Source organism: Lagenorhynchus albirostris, chromosome 2 (assembly GCF_949774975.1).
Source record: "Lagenorhynchus albirostris chromosome 2, mLagAlb1.1, whole genome shotgun sequence".
NCBI classification, from domain to species: Eukaryota; Metazoa; Chordata; class Mammalia; order Artiodactyla; family Delphinidae; genus Lagenorhynchus; species Lagenorhynchus albirostris.
The window spans coordinates 3,387,740-3,408,844 of record NC_083096.1 but is presented as its reverse complement, the minus strand read 5'-3'; the positions used below and the strand labels follow the sequence as shown (position 1 = coordinate 3,408,844).

Genomic DNA, 21,105 nt, shown 5'->3' with positions numbered 1-21,105 from the left:
TTTCAAAAAAGGCAGATCAAGCATAAAGTGAGTATTAGCAAAAACCAAAGATAATCATACATTATACAGTACAAGTACATTTCTTTCAGCATTAGTGGCTTCTATGTTCTTTTGTTCATCAATTAACTTTACTAAAGATAAATTACATCTCATTGTTTTAAACTTGAATTTTCATGAGTGAAGCAGAATTTTACATCATATATGTAAAATTTACCTCTCTCATTTGCATTTCCTTTGTGACTTCTCTGTTCAGATCCAATGTTCTTTTCTCTCTTGAGGTGTTAATTTCTCCTTATTGAATTTTCTATATTAAGAACATATATTTTTAAATTTTACATATTAAGCATATTAATAATTTGTCTTATTTATTTCTCATATTCTTTTTCATTTGGCAACTGCCTTTTCATTGTATGTTTTTTTGACATGCTAAAGATCGAAGTTCAAGTAGTCAAATCTTCTCATTATTTTGTTTTCCTTTTTCCCCCTTCTTTGTCATTAATATTTTAAAAGTTCTTCACCATTTTAAGAATAGTAACTCTTCAACCTCACTTACTTTAGAAAAATTTTTTAAATTGCAATTAGCTCCTTAATGTACTGAAATATAACTTGAGAGCTTCTGTGAAGTTTCAGGTAAAATTTCACTTTTTCCCACTAGGCTAATTTTCACATTTCCCACTAGAACAATCCATCTATTAAACATATTAGGACTTTTTATTCAGAGTGCATTAAAGGATTCTGTAACACAATTAATTTTTTTAAGGATTTTTTTTTCAAATGCTATGGGGAAAGTATATTGACCAGATGGCTGATTGTAGACAGAAAGTTAGTTAGGTGACTATGGAATAGTCCAAGTAAGAAGTGTGAGTTTCTCAATGACACAGGAGAAGTACATAGAAAAATTGGACTCTTAGCAGGATAGTGAGAAGTGGACATCTTTAGGACTTCATGATTATATGTGCATGGAAGAACAGAAAGGAAGAGTCAGGAGCATGTGATGGTGTCCAGATTTCTGGCTTTGGTTGCTCAGGAGATGAAGGTTGTTATCCCTTGGGGAAAAGACGATGAGTTTGCTGTGGTCATGGATGGACAAGGGTCTATGGGAAGAGCAGAAGACAGAGCTGCAGATTTGGGATATCTTGACTGGAAATAAACACTAGAGTATCAGCAACATCTAAGCAGATATAAACATCGTACAGGTGACTGAGATCCCTTGAGAGATTGTAAAGCATGGGAAGAGAAGCAACTTTGAAAACCAATGATGTGTCTCACAAAGAAACTAGTTATGCTAGGTTAGGCAGATTAAGATGGGCCTCTAAACAGTAAGACTTCACTGTAATAAAGACAGAAAGAAATTCCAATGAGAATAGGCTCACATCAATGGAGACTAGAGTTTAAAAAAGGAACGAATGTCAGTAGTGACAGACAAGAAGGGGTGTTCAAGTGGGATCACTGACAGAAAAGTGTGGTTTGTAGTATTCGGCTCTATGGAGCTTGCTGGTGATTTGGTCAAGAGCAGCTTCAATAGAATAACGTTATGCATGAGTGAGAGTAATGTTAGACGCAGACAAATTACAGACAATTAAGGTGAAATAGAAAGTCATCAAGTACAGAAAGTGCTGTAGCTGCCACATCCTATGTCCAAAGACCTAGCTTGAAACAGCAGGAAAGAAATGGGATGATTATTTGGAGGATGCAGCGGTACAGAGATTTTTCTTAACTTTCTTTGTTTCTATTTGAAAAAGGAGAAAACTGAACTGTGTTACATGTTAAATGAAAAGAACAAATATGGCGACAAAGGAGAGAGATATTAGGGAGGAAGCCCTGTCCTGAGCAAGGAGAAGGCAGTAAGAAAACCACAGGGCAGAAGCCTGGGCATTCAGAGACCATGAATGAGGAAGTGGGGGAACAGTCAGATGAACTAAAGCTTCTCGGTGAAAACCAGAGGTCACTATCTCTGCTTCAAACAAGATGGTGGAGAAGAGCAGTTGAGGAAAAAGGAGAAGGTTTAGGCTAATTCCTGGGGAGCAGGCTGGGAGAATGCAAGGTCGGAGTTGAGGGACCAAGGGATTTGGAAACCCATGAATACATCCAAACACAAAATCATAGGATTGTGTGATTGTTTTCAGCAACGCTGCAGCTGAAAGGACAGTTGTTTTGGGGATAAGAGAATGAGAAACTAGAATAGTAGGAGATGATAGGCTGAGAGTGGACTACCACAGTTTAGGTACTGGATGTGGTGAAATATTTGATGGTCATGACGAGATCTAGAGCAGAGGCTCAGGAATGGGCTTCTGCAGTGAGAGTTGAAGGTAAATGGAACTGAAAAGGGCAAGAAATGGGAAGAATAATGTATGTGACAGATTTTTAAAAATAAACATTGAAGCCTTCCAGATATTCCTAATATGGACACTCTATAAGTATTTATATTGTGAGTATTGTAACAAGAATATAATGGTTATTATCATTACAAATGATAAGCTTAAAACTGCTGTGATCAAATTCAAAGACAGTTGTACTAAATAAAAACAGAGCCAAACTAGTTAGGAGAACAAAACCAGGCTGTATTATAAGCCCCACAGACTTATGAGGCTGTGGTCCTAAGTCTAATGATATAGATAAGGTTCTTAGAAGGGAAAAACACAAAGAAGGTGGATAAGATTTCATCTTCAAGCTGGATTTAATTATGGAAATTAATCTGCTCTCTGACTCTTAGAAGTGTTCTGACAGATATATAGTTATATATATTTTCTTCCATCCTTAGCAAATTCCATGACAAGAGCAAGTATTCTTTGAGTCAGTCCCCACCCAGAGCAGCAGAAATAAAATTACCTGGTGATTATGTCCCAATTTATCAGGAAATCTAACAAAAGATGCAGAGAATGGATACTGTTAAGTGTTGCTGTTTTAAGGGCATCGGTACCAATGACAAAGATGCTGATGGACTTCTCATGCTTTCTTTTACACCCCTGTAGGAAGATGTGCAAACTTAGATGGTTATGTTACAGATTCCATGAGCCAAACAGTTTACCTTTTTAAAAAAGTGCTCTATTTATAACTTACAGAAGTGTAGAAGTGTTATTCTTGTTTAAACTAGTGCCTTTTTCGTCGAAATCTGATCGTATGGTATACATTGAATAAATAAACCTGAAGACTCTGCAGATTGGAAAAGTTAAAGTAAACCATATTACTACTTTCAATGCATCTTTCAAGGATGAACTAGCTCTTGACTGCAAAATGCGGGGCCACAGTTGCATTCATCGTTCAGTGAGCTTGTCCACACAGCTCAGCCCACCGACAGCAATGAATGTTGATTGTGACCTTTTAAGAAATAACCTCTGCCAGGGGAAGAGAAGGTCCTGGTGTGTCCTCTTTTGGTTTCCTGTCTTCAGCAAATTCTGAAGCCACGGTGGAGATGGTGGTTGGCCATAGGGTACAATCAACGGTCGATGGTTTTGATTTTAATTCCAAACTCACCGACAGCGTTGAATGTTCACTGAAGCAACCTCTAAACTCAGAATTCTGTTGACTTTACAGGATCTGTGAGTATCTGGAGGGGGTGGGAGGGGAGACAGAAACAACAGAGTAGCTGTAGTCATACATTTGATGCATTTTAAGCCATTTCTAAAGAATCAGAAAGAAGCAGCGTGATTTCTCCAACGGAGACTTTGGCAGGTCTCCACGTCACATTGTGAGAGAAGGATCTGTTTTATTGAGCTAAAAAAATGCCTATCCTGGATTAGTTCCAGGGATGAAATTATCTCACTATTGATGACATGGAGAATTTGTTATTCAAAGTAGCTTGAGGTATCAAATCAAAACAATATCTTCTAATTTAAATATGGTTATTCTTATAGTAGGTAAACATGATGTATTTAGATTATACAAATTAAATAGAATTTCTTACATTTCCTAAAATCATATTAATGTTAGTCAGTGTTATCCTTTTATATTTAATGTATTTTTTCCTAAAATAAGGTTGTAAAATTAGTATCATTTAGAAACTACTGAACAAATAATAAATGAAGAAACCAACTCAACACATTTTTCGTAGCTTATGACACAAAGACTTCATTAATACTATGAAAGGTACAATCTTGGTATGCTTCAAAACCATTCATTTCCAAGGTTTTGGATATGAATATCCTGTTTTTTGTTTGTTTCTGTTCTTTTCAAAACCATTCATTTCCAAGATTTTGGATATGAAAATCCTGTTTTTGTTTGTTTTTGTTCTTTTCATATCTCCTTTCTCCAAGAGTTCTTTGTGATTTATACTTATTTTTAAATTATTGTGAACTCCAGTGAATGTATTTTTAGGACTGCTTTCAATAATTTTCTATCATCAATTCAAAAATTCACTTTGCATGTATCAAAACCAGGGTAAAAAGTCACTATTTCATGCATTAAACTGGCATCCAATGTGGTTCTAATTATCTGTGGGTGAGACAACACACAACAATTTGGGCTACTACTTTGAAGGTGACCATAGTCTATTCAATTAAGACAATTGTTCTTGAAATGTAAGTGAAACATGTCCTCTAACCTTTTATACATTCTAATATTCACTCGGTTAAAATATTTTAAAGCCACTAATTGTTTAATACCTTCTAGACAATCTTTTTTAGGGGCAGAGGGCTTGATGATCTATTGGGAGTTCATACTGAGGTGACAAAATCTTAGAATATAAAAACGGTGACTACTCTGGATTCTGTGGTGTTTATTTCTTTTGAAATAAGCAAATTTTTCCTATGGGATAACACTCATTAGGAAGATGTGCTTTATCAGTAGGTATTTCTGTGTTGCTGCTGGAAAGAATATTATCATGGGACTGGGGACTCACTTGTTTGCATTATCAATTACAAATGAAAGCCTATGACTCCTGCTCTGTTGCCTGTCTGTTGCAATATTAGTGTCAGGTCAACATACAACCATTTTCAATCATGCCTATTCATCTCTTGGTACATCTGCTAACATTTGTATAATAGGGGTGCTATGAAAAAAGGCTCTAAATTGTGTATTTTGCATTAACACAAAATATGCATTGGCCTACTAATAAGCAAATCTCTAGGGCAGTTGGAATGAATTGCAACACATAAACTTGTTTTTCTTTGTATTCCAACATATTTTCCTAGAAGTCCTTAGCAGAATATAATTAACTTAAAATTCTTAAATATAAAAATGATTCACTTATAGCAATAAGAAATTCCATTAAATGTCATATACACATAAAATAACAGTAGTAAATTCAGTAATGAATTCTTTCTTCTTTCCTTGGACTAAACCAGATGTTTCACACAGTTATAGTTGGTTGAAGATAATACCTCATCTCTGAGTAGTTTAACTTTTCCACAACTGGAAAATAGGATCTTATTCTTGCTTGCAGGTACCTAGTGCCAAAAAAGAGAGTAAACTTTAGGGCCATATATTCTCCGATATTTTTGTTCTGTCCTTGGCTTTACTTGCTGGTTCAACTTAGTCTTTCACTGATTCAAACGTGGCTTTCAATCAGTACTTTACATCTTCCTATGTCTTCCACATCTTTATTTTCATGACATAATCCTTAGTTGTCAAATATTTATATTTAAAACATTGAGATTCAATGGTACCGAGGTTTTACATTTTCTGTAAGGAAGTGTGTAGTGTCATTTTGGGGAGAACACACTGTCCTAATTCCAGAACTCTAAGTGGATGGCAGAAATCTGAATTCTTGCATAGTTTTCCTTGAATGAAAAAAGCCACAAGCAATAGGTCATTTATGGACAAATATCTTCCTTTCCACTTGCCCATAACTTTGGAGGGTTGTGTGGGCAGAATAAGACCAACTTGTATCAAGGCCAGATTTATTTTAGCTTTTATTTCTCCATTCCTAAGCTTGTGAGAATATTAAGTATTTCAGTTTTCCTTAAGGTTATTAGGTCATAAATAAACAAAAGCAATTTCTTTGCTTTGAGCAAGAGGGTCACAGAATACATGAAATACCACTTTTAAACACAGCCAGTCCTAATGTGAATTGACAGAGGAACACCAGGAGGTAGTGTGATGTGCCCCTGTAAAAGGCCATAGGGATTTGGGATGCTCGAGTTGTCTGTTTTAGGAATAGATTATATATCTTGCCTGATGACCTGTGTTTAATTTAAGTGACTGTTTCTGCCAGTCCTTCCAGAGGGCAAGTGTGTGAAATAGAGCATCTCAATGTCAGTCTGCAGTTCTTCCCTCTGCCTGACGCCTTGACCTACATTGAGCACCCGGGCTCTGATCTGGACAAACGAAAGGGAAGGAGACTTTCCTACCGCATGAGTCTTACCCTTCATTCTACTTTGTTTGAATGCTTTAGGGGAAGCTCATATTCATGAATATTTATAGTTTAATCAGCTTTACTTTCTGTTCATGGAAATGAATATTTTCAAAATAGAAAGAACGAGAAATGTTGCTTCAGAAAAACAGCCATTGCTGTTCCCCCTCCCCTCCCCTTCCCCTCAAAGGACATAACGCTCTCTCTGAAACCTATAAGACATTGAGAGGCCACTTAACTGTTATTTGGGGGCCCCCACCCCTTTCTTAAGTCGATTTCCACTTTCTTAGAGGATTTCTTCCTCTTTTTCAGATATGAAATCTTATGAAATGTTTCAGCACTGGTGCTTTCACCTTACCAATTATACAGTTAAAGTGAAATATAGATCAATGGAACAGTATAGAAAGCCCAGAGATAAACCCATGCACATATGGTCACCTTATCTTTGATAAAGGAGGCAAGAGTATACAATGGAGAAAAGACAGCCTCTTCAAGAAGTGGTGCTGGGAAAACTGGACAGCTACATATAAAAGAATGAAATTAGAACACTCCCTAACACCACACACAAAAATAAACTCAAAATGGATTAAAGATCTAAATGTAAGGCCAGACACTATAAAATTCTTAGAGGAAAACATAGGCAGAACACTCTATGACATAAATCATGCAAGATCCTTTTTGGCTCACCTCCTAGAGAAATGGAAATCAAAACAAAAATAAACAAATGGGACCTAATGAAACTTAAAAGCTTATGCACTGCAAAGGAAAACATAAACAAGAGGAAAAGACAACCCTCAGAATGGGAGAAAATATTTGCAAGCGAAGCAACTGACAAAGGATTAATCTCCAAATTTTACAAGCAGCTCATGCAGCTCAATATCAAAAAAACAACAACCCAATCCAAAAATGGGCAGAAGACCTAAATAGACATTTCTCCAAAGAAGATATACAGATTGCCAACAAACACATGACAGGATGCTCAACATCACTAATCATTAGAGAAATGCAAATCAAAACTACAAGGAGGTATCACCTCACACCAGTCAGAATGGCCATCATCAAAAAACTTACAAACAATAAATACTGGAGAGGGTGTGGAGAAAAGGGAACCCTCTTGCACTGTTGGTGGGAATGTAAGTTGATACAGCCACTATAGAGAACAGTATGGAGGTTCCTTAAAAAGCTAAAAATAGAACTACCATATGATCCAGCAATCCCACTGCTGGGCATATACCTTGAGAAAACCATAATTCTAAGAGTCATGTACCACAATGTTCATTGCAGCACTATTTACAATAGCCAGGACATGGAAGCAACCTAAGTGTCCATCGACAGATGAATGGATAAAGAAGATGTGGCACCTATACACAATAGAATATTACTCAGCCATAAAAGAAATGAAATTGAGTTATTTGTATTGAGGTGAATGGACCTAGAGACTGTCATACAGAGTGAAGTAAGTCAGAAAGAGAAAAACAAATACAGTATGCTAACACATATATATGGAATCTAAAAAAAAAAAAAAAGGTTCTGAAGAACCTAAGGGCAGGACAGGAATAAAGATGCATATGTAGAGAATGGACTTGAGGACACGAGGAGGGGGAAGGGTAAGCTGGGACAAAGTGAGAGAGTGGTGTGGACATATATACACTAGCAAATGTAAAACAGATGGCTAGTGGGAAGCAGCCACATAGCACAGGGAGATCAACTCAGTGCTTTGCGACCACCTAGAGGTGTGGGATAGGGAGGGTGGGAAGGAGACGCAAGAGGGAGGGGATATGGGGATATATGTTTATGTATAGCTGATTCACTGTGTTATAGAGCAGAAACTAACACAACATTGTAAAGCAATTATACTCCAATAAAGATGTTAAAAAAATAAAGTGCCTATTACAGATGCTCATTCTGGGTAATTATCATGGTAATTATTGGGACTTCTGGCTACTTCAATAGAAAAAGTGGAAGCATTAAAGCGTCAGAGTCTGAGTCAATGCAGAGAGAGCCAAGTTGAATACTTGGACATGGTTCTTCACCGAGAAAGCAGAAAAAGCAGGGCAAGTCATGCCAAAGCTTGGCTTGGGTTAGACAGCTTTTACTACTGAAACACTGACACCCCAGAGGGGCTATAATTTTGTTTTCCAACAGACTCATAATTACTGATAGCCCTTACTCCTGTTGACGGCAAAGGGCCAGAAACGTTTCTCGTTTTCCTTCTCCTATAAACTGTGGAAATAATTCCACACTACTCACTTTGTAAAATGTCTTTATGAATTTTTTTTGGAGAAGAGATGCATTTCTAGCACAACCTTTGTACTATTTGGCAAAGTTATTAGGAAGGAGGAAAAAAGTGTTTGATGTTTAATATATATATTAACTGGATATATACATATGAAACCCATACTGTATATATGTTCCAAAATACACTGTAAGTCATTGAAAACTATTTTTTTCGCAGGTAAATCGGTCTAACTGACATTTATGGAGCCCTTATAATTTTTTTTAAAATTGTATTTTCTGGAAAGATTTGTAAATCTACTGATGTGATGTTTGTTTTTGGAAGTATTCACAAACATATTTATGTCTTTTGTATAAAAAACATATACTACCTCAAATATTTACAGTTTCATTTAGTAGAGAAGGTTAACAAAGAAAGAACCAAATCGAATGTTTTAATAAAAGCCTAGAATTATTGATATTTTGTGCTTACCTTACTTTCCTTATATTAACCATTTATTATTACAAGTTGGATTAAAACTGTTTTTTTATACAAACTATGTGTATATGTCTAAATGTTTTCTCTGCATGGGAATTGCAACAATTTAAAAGATGTACCTTACTGGGAAACACAATACAATAGTTAAAAAAAGAGCAAAAGAATTGGGTCATTGTTCTGGGGTCTGCCACTCACCGGCGTGGTTACCGAACCTCCCCGAGCTTTCATTTCCTAGATCAAACCTGGATAATAAAATCATCCTCATGTACACTAGTTCACTTTATTTCTAAACAATACTGTATAATAGATATTCTTCAGGGGATAGTGTGATACTCATTATATAAGGGGTAAAAGATTTAAATCTAGGTCTTGTAAGATTTTAATGCTTCTTCCCTTCACAAACTGCTGCTTTCCCACTTCTAAGATTAAAAAAAAGAGAAATATTAGATTTATTTTCTAAATAGCTTCCTAATATGTCATTCTTTAAAGACCAACACAATAACATTCCCAGTAAGATCAGCCCTTTGCTCTGTCACCCTCTTACCTGGTAGGTGGTACTGCTGGACAGGTAGGGAGAGCCCTTCCAGGACACGTGGTTCTCAAGAGAATCGATGTTGACCTAAAAGTTAAAATTCATCTCAAACTCTCCTAAAGAACCATTGATTAACCTAATGTGTCTTTGTCTTCATCACCAATGTTAACACAGAGAGTGGGGACCAGAGCACAGTCAAGATGGCTTTTCCTGATCACCTTTTAAATTGTTTCTTGTCCTTGACCTCCTGTCATAAATCATTTTCAATCGAATAAGTATGTCATGGGCTCTACATAGAATTAGACCAGTGTTTCCATATTATTGTATATTTAAACAGTCATCAAATCTTCATATTTTTTAATGTTTCAAAGTTTGTCTACTGGAAAAATATGTCAGCATTTCTTTGCTCTGAAATTTAGACTTTTTCCGAAGCAGAAAAAGGAAAGAAATATATACATTACTACATTTTTCCAAAAACCGTGAGCTTATTTTTTAGTTATACTGAGCTATCAAAACTATTCCTTTATGAACAATTAATCATTTAAAGAACCAATTAACAAGAACATTTTAAAAAATAGAATAAACCTTCTTTACAGAAAAAGGAACAAGGATGGTGTTCAGTTTGGAGTGAACTGAATATAGTGAAAAATTCAAATCACAGTTGAAGCTAGATTGTTGTTTGTTTGTTTTTTTCAGAGTGAAGAACCATTATGTCAATAGTACAGCCATCATGACTTCAACAAATGTGCCAATGTCATGTTCAGAATGTTTATTTTTAGCAAAGAAATATAATGTCTGTGATCTCAGACTTTGCAGGAATGTTTGATGCATCCTTCAGTTTGGAAAGGAGATATGTGTTGACTGGTATTCAAAATAATTTAAAAATTAACTCCCAGGGAACACTATCATGGTAGTAACTCAACTTGTCTTATCCTGGTTTATTATTAATCATGTGAATTAATCTTGGAAAATTAAGAGCAATATGTGTGTTACAGAAAATAAGTCTTTTTCTAGGAAACATGCTAATTTTTGAAAAGAGGTAGACCTCTTGCTTACACAGATTGTTTAAAGTTTGTCAGCAGAACAGATCAGATATGCATAATAAAAAAAATGCTAGATTTTTAGTTTTCATGTAAAGCAATCAAATACTACTTTATAATTATATCATTACATTATAAACTGAGATTACAACCATATTTTTAGATTATTGATAGCATCTTTGAATTGTCTATGCTCCATTCAAAATAAGGTCTATGACTTCGAGTCTCCCAAGCTTTTTGACTTCATTCCCCATTAACTGTGTTATTAGAATATCTTACTATTTTTGGAAGATATTGTGAATGTATTTCTGGCTTCATAAATTATACAAGCATCTGTTCTGTTCTTTCAATCAGGATACCAAATGTTTTTTACATCAACCTGTGTGAAACAATGTATATAATACAATTTTATTTCCCATGAGTTTTTAGTAAGCACTGACTTTGTAGCAAAAAAGAAAAAAATCTCTGAATGATTAGGAAGGTGAAAGGGAGATGAAAAACAGTAAACAAAATATGTATTATAAAGTAGGATCCATGGGAATTATAAAAAAGAATTTATGATATAAAAGTGGTTTATAATAGTTTTCTAGGGGTCCATTCTACCTAGAAATTTTAAAATAAATGAGATCAGCAGAACTCGATAATTTTTAAGTACAAGCTGTATCTCTATCAAAAGATTACTTCTTGTGGCTTTAGTATTATATAAAACTCTATATTTGGAAAATATGAAAGTTTATAAAGATTTTTTTATATCAAGTTCTGATATGCAGAACTTGATATAAAAAGTTTGGTTATGCCATCAAAATCACTTTTTATTTTTTCTTTTTGGCCACACCTCGTGGCTTGTGGGATCTTAGTTCCCCTACCAGGGATCTAACCCAGGCCCTGGCAGTGAAAGCACCAAATACTAACCACTGGACCGCCAGGGAATTCTCCAAAATCACTTTTATTAGAATTTACCCTTAAGAATGAATAATCTAAAGGAGACTTGAACATGCAAGAACATTACCTAACTTGTGGCTGAGAAAAGATTCCAACCAAAAGTCAAGAGTCCATTAAAGTTAACTAACACATTGCTCAATAAATCTTATGAAAATGAAATACCTTAGCACAGTTGTTCATCAGATAGATGCCATATGATATGTTTGGATTAATTGTCTAAGGAATTTATGCACTGATTTTGAATGCTGATTAATGACCTCTTCTAGACATGAAATTCTATGTTTTAAAATTCTACATTTTAAAAGAACAAACAGGCAAACCCCCAGTATTTAGTTAACAACTCACAGTACTTTTTTTAAAGAAATATTAATAGATCAGCTTGTTCCTTGAACAATAGGACCATGTGGCAACTCAATTTGTTGAAATCATAATTGAAGAGAGAAAAGACAAAAGACTTCATTCAGAGATTACTTTATGTTTGTACCATTGTAAGAATGTTCCTTATTAAATGTGTAGCAATAATCCAGATATTTTAACAATTTTTAAACTACTCATTGTATTCTTTATAACTGTTTCTCCTCCAAAAAAAGTTACACAGACATTATTATCTATTAAAGTACCTCTCCAGAAAGAGAGACAGAGACAGAAAGAGAAAGAGAGAGAGAGATAAGAAAGTAAGAAAGAAAGTTTCCTTCTATCCAAATTTTCAAATCTTCACTGTTGGGTTGCTTTCCTTTCATATTGACATATTTACAGAAAATCAAACGGCTTAAATTTTCAAAAAGGACCATATGATAAATGAAAGCTTATGAGAGATGGAGTTAAACCATCTTTGATGTTACTAGGTAATAGTGGAAAATTATGATTTGATTTAAGCAATCTTTATGAAATTACTATTTACAACCCTGTAAGGATACCTCACCACCACTAATCCAGGGAGAAACACCTAGTTTCTCGCAAAGATATGTGATAACTGTACCATATTTTTCGGAATTATTCCTTTTGAACTTAATTCACAAGCAGCCTCTCTCCTGTATTAATCGTAAATGGTTATTGGAGACTAATGCAGAGGGAAACTGACACAACGACACATTTGTAGAACTGTTTTTAACAACCGTTATTTACCATGTATAATAGAGTGGCTCTAGAGCTTACAATTTTTTAATCAGTGAGGGTATTAAACAGATAATCTCGGCGCAAAGTCAATGTAGGTGCTTTTTTTAATGTCCTCTCTGAAACTCCAATTAAATACACTACTCTTCCCAGTTTCCTGTCTTAAAACTAGTTTTTAGTGTTGCCTGGAGGCTGGTGAACAGCTGCAACATTCCAGCCATGAAGCTAATGCTTTTTAGTGATGAGAAAATTACACAAATGCAAATACTGTTACGTATCTTCTGGAAAAGGATTTACAAATACATAGATTTGGGGGAAAAAAAACCCTTAGATATCAAAGGATTTCAGGCATAAGGGTATACATATGCCCATATGTACCTTAACTGCTTTATGGAAAAGATGGTGATCATTGTACAAATAAACACATCATATAGCCATAGGATGGAGACAAAGTTATTCTTTAAAAACATGAAATGTTATGCTCAATTGACATAGAGACTCAGATACACTGAATAATTGGGGACAAGCTATCGGACAGTGACAGAATTCTACTCCCTACCCCAGCCCCTTTTCATCATCCTATGTATACAACGTATTAGCTTCTATTTTTAGCACCTTTTCGTTGCCCAATTATTAGCTACGGATTTTTTAAATCAAAATTGCACAAAAGACAGTATAAATGATTCTGTATATATACTTTGAGACTTAAAGGCCATTTGCTATTTCCCACTGAACTTGAAAATGAGAGGAGAATAAGGAAGGATAGTAAGTTAAGGACAAGTACACCAAGAGATGTAGAATTTTAGTTTCAATACTGAATCTTTTTCTATGCGACATGACTTTCAAGAATAAAAAATAGATACACCCATCATTGCATGAAGGTACGTTGATAATGCTTCTCTTTCTTTGTCTGTTCTCTCACTAGACGGTGAGACCCTTGAGGTCAGAAACTGTTTCTCAATCATCCATGGACTCTGGGGACCTAACGCATCTCCTTGAATACAGTAGGCGTTCAATGTTTACTTGTGTCTTCTTTAATTTTCGAGCACAGGTCTATATCCAGCTGCTCCACCAGACACAGTCTACATCCCATCCATCCCTCATTTACCTGACGATGAAACACGGGTGCGAGCAGCTAACTTCCACGTTGGGGCCCCATGCGTCTGGATGATGTAGAACCTAAAGTCGGTCACAGACGCTAGTCATCCTCCAAAATTTTAACACGGAAACAAACATTCAAACAAGTTAGTGCTCATCGGAGATCTTGGCCACCACCAGAATCACTGATATCAAGCAACACCAAGGGCCAAATTTCAGACAAATAATTCTTTTTGGTTCTTAAATAAGGTGTTTCATTAAGTTAGGAATTCTACTCTTCTATGCAGCAGACCACATACTTTCTTCTAACAATATAAAAAGGATGACACTTTTCAAAAACTTATACTCATGAACATGTTTCTAGACCTTAATGTACTTTTTGAGCAACTGTATACTTCTTCCAATAATATTCTCATTTTAGAAAACGTTTCTGTTGTCTCTACTGATCCAGACTAGGGTACTATGGAAAGTATAACAATTTGGGGCCTATTCTTTAAGTTTTCCAAGTTTTATTTAGTGAAAGCCTACATAATGTGCTCTGGGTAGACCGAAGTCCTCTGTAGAAATGAGCTTTTCTGCTTCTGTTCTTACCAAAACATACCTCTGGCTGTGAGTTTTGGGCTCCACTCCCTCTTGTGTCTAAATATTTTAACCACATACTGTTTCCCCATTGAGGAAAGGTCCAGTAAAAAAAAAAAAAAAAAAAAAAGATAATCTGATTCTGTCCATCAAAATGACCTTCAGAGTTATTTCATAAACACAGGTGAAAATTCGTGTTAATTTTTTCATTCCAGTCCGTGTGAATTAATCTGATCAACTATTATATGCACCAAACTTTGTAACGTTAAGGATATTTCGGCTCTTCTGAAAATTGAATCATCAGAGGAAAGTTGTCATCTTTCAGAATCTTTAAAAAGTAGGGTTAAAAAATAAGTGGGGCTGGATATAAAGACAATTCTAAAAAGCGATTGGGGGCAGATCTCCTGGCTTGTGTTTCCACCATCTAAGGTGATTAATTCTGAAGGCTCAATGGAGTTTGGATTATATACTGGAATACGTTTATCCAAAAATCAGTCACATTAACATAAACTTGACATTTATAAAAAGTCTCAGCAAATGGAAAATTAGCTCCACAGTCAATTTAAAGAAACACAAAGGTTTACTTACTAATGGTTAAGATGCTATCAATAACAATGTTCTTAAGGGAAAATGTTCCACCCTTCTTGGATTTTTTTTTTCTTTGTTAAAATTATGTTAGCTAGAAGATATTTTGCCCAAAAGATACCATTAGAGAGGCTTTTAAAAATATCATAATTTATTCTAGAGTCTTCTTTTTCCAACACTTCTTTTGCTGTTATTAAATTCAGCTTCTATCAGTGTCTAAAAAGTTGATAATCACTCCATTGTCATGTTATTACTCTTATTTTATTTTTCAGTACAACTTTCTCAGGGAGATGCCTGTTTACATTGTGATCATCATATTATACCTGAAGTTGCATTTCTTAATGTAACTTTGGATTTCTGCTTATTGCTCAAAAGAAGAAACTCTGAACAGAAATCAACAACTTATATTGCATAGTTACCTAAAAGGCTAAGGATTCCCCAAACAGTTTCAAACATATTGACTAATTTGAGCATTCCAATTAGTTTCTCCCCATACCACATACTTTTCCATAGGGAAGGCATATTTTACATAATGATATTTACAGAGAAAAATCTGTCATTTGGAAAGAGAGCTATAAAATATAGTATGTTTCAGTCTACTTTCAGCTTTTATTTTATGGTAAAAAAGAAAAATAATTTTGGCAATTACTTGTCAAAAAATTCCTTCGATTATTTTCACTGTTTTAGGGTAACAAAAATATTTTACTAAATGGGGTTTTTGACCTAAACGTTAATTTAAAAATAGTTTCTTTCACATTTTCAATTCTACACTCTCCCCAGTTATGTTAAGATCACCTGAATGATACAAAGTGTTGCTAACTTATGCTGACTTAAAAGAAACCATAAAAGCACAATTCTATGGACCGAAACTACACGACTATAATTCTAATTAACAAGATTAAGTCCATGGGATATTTTTCAATGAGCACTTTTAAGTTACCACAGTTTTCCCACACTTTACTGAAAACCTCTGAGGGCACTGTAGAGAAATATTACCGTTTCTTTGGGATAAAAAATTAGTATCAAAAAGCTAAAACTGTCCTTTGGAGGCAAAAGATATGAACAAGATTTCCTCTCTATTATGGGAAATAGCTTGACGTATATGGCAGAAGGAATGGCAAAGGGCTCCGTTTTCCTAATGCCTTTAAATATAACTTTTTCTTTAGCTAAAGCCAATCTTACATTGAAAGTACAATTTTTGTAAACCTCTGTGGTTACTAAACATACATTACTGAAATGGACAGTAAAATTTCAAAATTAGCTGTATACCCATTATCACAAATCTGGAATACTTTGGGAGAAATAGTGGAATAAAAAATATACACAGTACACTGAGAAATCCAAAACAGATGTCTCCTAAAATTCAGTATATTTACATACTTGTAAATAGTATATCTTTCCAAAACATGACATTTCTTCTTTAGGATAGTTTGTGTGTGTCCATGGGATAGTGGGGGTGGGAGAGGGAGAATACATTTAATTCAAACTTAAATGCTTGATGAAACTAAGATCGAGTCCTTAAAGTTATTCCAAGAGCAACAGAACATTTCTATTTGAAGCAACATTTGAGTGAATAAAGATTGTTGATTTGATTTAAGTTGATTTATTTTCACACTTTTGCATGCATCCTGTGGAATATTTGCTCAATACTCACTCCATGGTTTTTATATTTTTAAAGATTTCAGAGATTGATACATAAAAATACAAGCCAGGGCTGTTTTCAAACATCTTTCTGCAGGAAGATGGCTGAAATTAGAGGCTTCATCCCTTCTCTTATTTTATGGCTTCCTAGCTTGCTTTGGAATTCTCAGCAGAGTATCGTCAGGTAGTAGTTACAAAACCTTGGAAACATAGGGAAAGTCTTCAAGAATCTGAAGTTAATATTTCCAAACAGGATCAACCCATTTTTTCCCTTAGATTTAGAAGCTGACATGAAAACCAAATGATAACTTCTATTGCTATTTTAGCAGCTGCACATCAAAGCCCCAAATACAAATTGATAAAATATTTTTCCATCTAAAGCTACCCTTGCATAAATTGTTTTCTTAGTAAAATAACATAATAAAGAAAGGAAAGAAGAGATGGAGGGAGGGAGGGAGGGAAAGGGGAAGATTTCTAAATGGGCATGTTACCATCCTAACAGCAATTTCATCTTAAAAGAAAGGGAAAACAAACCAACAAACAAACTAAAACAACTTTTTAACATTGTTTCATCTTTGTTTTTCTTTGTGAAATTTAAAGTTATGAAAGCCTATGGTTTAGTTACAGGGAATATCAATGTGAGAGGTTGATACCAAATAGAGCACATATTATACTTTAAGTAAGTGGCTCTGCAATACTTCTTTGATTACAGATTATTAACTGAAAGTGATCATAAATTTGGATTATTTCCAGTTTAGCTAAAACACAAGCATACGCTCTCTCATAAGAAGAAATCTTAAAAAGTAACTCTAAAATTAATGATGATTTCATGAAGTAGCGTTGACAAATGATTCGAGCTCATTCTATTGATATTTCTTTTATTATAAAGAATATTCTAGGATTATGTTTCCTATCAAAATAAATTAGTACTTAAACTCCAATTCTTTTGATTTTTTTCTTCACCTAGTCTAATCAAAACACTTTATCTCATAAAAGAGGAAATGGATGCTTAGAAAATTTAAGTGACTTTGCCTGAAACCCACTAAAAATATAGAGTTAGAGCCCGGAGTCAATTCACAGTCACAATCGTGGACCAGTCTCAATCATCATTTCCTCTTCTTTCAGGTGCTCCGAGAAGCTCATGAGGCTACAATTCTTTTTCCAACTTTCAGGACTGTCATTATTGCTCCAGACCTTTTTCTATTTTTTGGTTCATCATATGAATTTATTTTTATTTTGTTTTAGCCAAAAGATAACACCTAGAGTTTTATAATCTTTCATTATAACATCATGTATCTCCTAATTGTTTTTAATCTCCTTTACCTTTTGGTTTTAAAAAATGCATTTAAGGGACTTCCCTGGTGGTCCAGCAGTTAAGATTCCATACTTCCACTGCCGGGGAACGGGTTCAATCCCCACCCCCCAAGATGCATTTAAGCACCTAGAACTTCCCAGTTCCTTCGGATCAATGTCATCACACTGGTACCACAGGGACAGTGAATCTCCTGTCCAGCCCTCCCTGCCCAGCAACCCCAAAGCCACTGGCAAGTACATTTGATCTCAAAATGTCATAAAACATCAACCTCCATTCATTTGCATTTTGAAGGGCAAGGATGCTTAATGAATTTTTTTCTTTGCTATTTTTTTCTGGGACTAGGAGTGGAATGCTTTCTGTTTTGTAATAAATAAAAACTTTTAATCCTTTAATCCTTAAACCCCTGGATACTTTTTCTTCCTTCCTTCTCCCCCTCCCCTGACCCTCTCCCTCCTCCTGTTTCTTCTTCTCCAAAAATAGCTACCTTATTTTTCATTATTTGGAAGGAAGAAGGGGAAATATAACTTGGAAACAGAATAAAGCATTACCTGCAGAACTATACATTGGACCTTAAAGTTGTATGTTCTCAATATGTCTTCCCATTATTGAACTGATATTCAAAAAAATCAAAAGCTCAAGTTCCATTTGATCCACGTGAGAGATACGTAACAATATATTGTGCGAGATGTTTACCAACATGTGTTATTAATATAGACATTTAGGTTATGGAGTAACTATGACAAAAGTTCGGATTTTGCTATTTACGGCTTTCCCTCTTGCCTTTCACCTCCAACCAAATCTGTATACACCAACGTGTAGATCATTGGATTCTTAAAATATAAAACTATTCTAAATATCTAGAACAGTGGAATATGAGAAGTGGGAAGTCCATAAAAATGAAAAAATAAATTTTCCGAAGTCTTTTCAGACCAGCAACAAAGCTCATCACAGAGGTCTGCGACTCTTCAATAGAGTCTGTGCTTTGTCAGACATCAGAAGCTGTCCTTGGCCCCTGTCCTCTCCTGTGACAGAGTTGTGGCCCCATTTTTGCCTCTACAACTATGAGAAGAATCCATAAACAAAAAGGTGTGTTAGTTTTTTTCTATCTGTGATCCTTGATAAGAAGATTGAGGGAGTAGATTTCCCAGAAATAAAAGAAATACTAGGTGACAGTTAAGTTGGGTTGTTTGAACACATAATTCATTGAAAGTGATTTTCCTGCATCATTTTATTAAGTGAAAGGAAGATACTTAGAAAAGGTCAGGTAGAATACTTTTTTTATTCTAAATGAGAAATAACCAAATTAAAAATCATTTTCCTTCCATTTGAAACAGAGCAGTCACTTAGTAAGATGACTCTGAGAGCCAATTGCAAGGTGACAGCCGCTGACCCTTTGTGCTGTCAAGGCCGGAGATGGCCGTGCTCACCTAACGATGTTCCTTCACTTCAGGCTCCTGTGAGGAAGCAGCATCAGGACCCCGATGCTTGGGTTTGAAAGGGCAGATGTAACCTAAAGGGGCTGATTTGGGGGTGGGTTCATTTCTGTTTCTTTTTTTTTTTTTTTACTTCTGTTTCTTTTTTCCCTTATGTATTTATGTTTTTTTTAATTGAAGTATAGTTGATTCACAATGTTGTGTTAGTTTCAGGTGTACAGCACAGTGTTTCAGATATATATGTATATATAAATTTTTTCAGATTATTTTCCATTGTAGATATTACAAGATACTGGATATAGTTCATTTCTTCTAAGGAATATTCCAAGGGACCTCTTAGCTCTCTTCCAGGGCTCAAGTGACAGCTTTCAGGTGTAGGGCCAAGGGCCAGAGCAAGTCCTCTGACCTAGGGAGGTGCCTGGTCCCCGGCCAGGCATTCGTCTCAAGGAGGACTCAGCACATCCATTAGAAACAGAAAGTCTGTCTCCAAGGAAGCCGAGGGGCAGCAGAGCACGCGAAGGAGCCCTTGTCTGCAGCTCCTGGCTGTCTGCTGAGGGTATAATTACAGGCTGGAAAAATGCAGCCCCACAGAGGTACACGGGCCTGAGTTACAACATAGCAATTAATTAGAGCAGCCCATACTCAAAGTCCTGAAATGTGAACACGTTTTCAGGACAAATGGAATTAATTTATAATGTATAGTAGGCAGTGTGCCCATTGCCGTGCCTTTTGGACAAGCAAAATAATTAAAAGCCTACATATTCTACCAACTCTACGTGAATTTTTGGACCAATTTCTAGAATTCTTTTTGGGATTAAATACAGCACATGCTTTTTAAACTTGACAAGTAAAATCTGTATAGCACAGGGAAATATGCTAGATACCTTGTAATAACTTATAATGGAAAATAATATGAAAAAGAATGTATCTATCTATCTATATGTAAACCTATATATGTACGTATGTATAACTGAATAACTTTGCTGTACACTTGAAACTAACACAGCATTGTAAATTAACTATACTTCAGTTTTTAAAAATCTACTAAATAGATTAGATTCTCGCTATCATACATAGAATTAGACTAAATAATGAAGTATAAGAAAGGCCCAAGACTCCTATTTGGAGTCTTTTGAAAAAGCAGCTTCCTTTCTCTGGTGAGGCTGAAAGGGCATGCTCTGGTGTTACATTGAATCTGTGGGCACCTTGACAATGAATTATTAGGTGATTTGAAAATGTTCTTTTCAGAAATGCCATCATATTTATTGAAAATTCCAGAGAATATGCTGAATGTAGAAAATTATTAATAGAAAATATTGATCAATAAGGTATTTAATAAAGCACAGTCTTTAATGCTACCATGTACCCTCTTGCTGGGGATGATTATAAACATACCCAGAATTGGGGTTGAGATTATCAATAGTGATAAATCATTTCCTTCAAAGGTGGATAGTTTATAGAGGTTACATGATCTGCCTGGTAATGTTTCGGTGTGCTTGTGAGACCAAACAGTAGTTTGGAGTAAACAACTTCTGTGACAGGAAACTATTTTCATTTCACTGATTGATTATTTGATAAAATACTGCTATATATTATGAACATAAGTGCAGAAAAATCCGTAACACAGACTAGGACTAAAATGTTTCTGGTTCTGTTATCTACAAAACAGAAACAGACTCACAGACAAAGAGAAGAGACTGTGGTTGCCAAGGGGGATGGGTGGTTGGGAGGGATGGAGTGGGAGTTTGGGGTTAGCAGATGCAAACTATTACACATAGAATGGATAAACAACTAGGTCCTACTGTAGAGCACAGGGAACTATAGT

General features: G+C 35.2%; 1 long non-coding RNA gene across 1 annotated transcript in view; it reads right to left on the bottom strand.

The window, feature by feature from the left end:
* Positions 1 to 233: 233 nt before the first annotated feature.
* The window catches only part of LOC132515650 (uncharacterized), an 81,570-nt gene continuing 60,698 nt past the window's right edge, over positions 234 to 21,105 (bottom strand). The window contains exons 3-5 of the long non-coding RNA XR_009539156.1: positions 5,319 to 5,384; positions 2,830 to 2,966; positions 234 to 304 (exon numbers count right to left, since the gene is read on the bottom strand). This is a non-coding gene — a long non-coding RNA (uncharacterized LOC132515650). The remainder of the gene's footprint in view (positions 305 to 2,829; positions 2,967 to 5,318; positions 5,385 to 21,105) is intronic.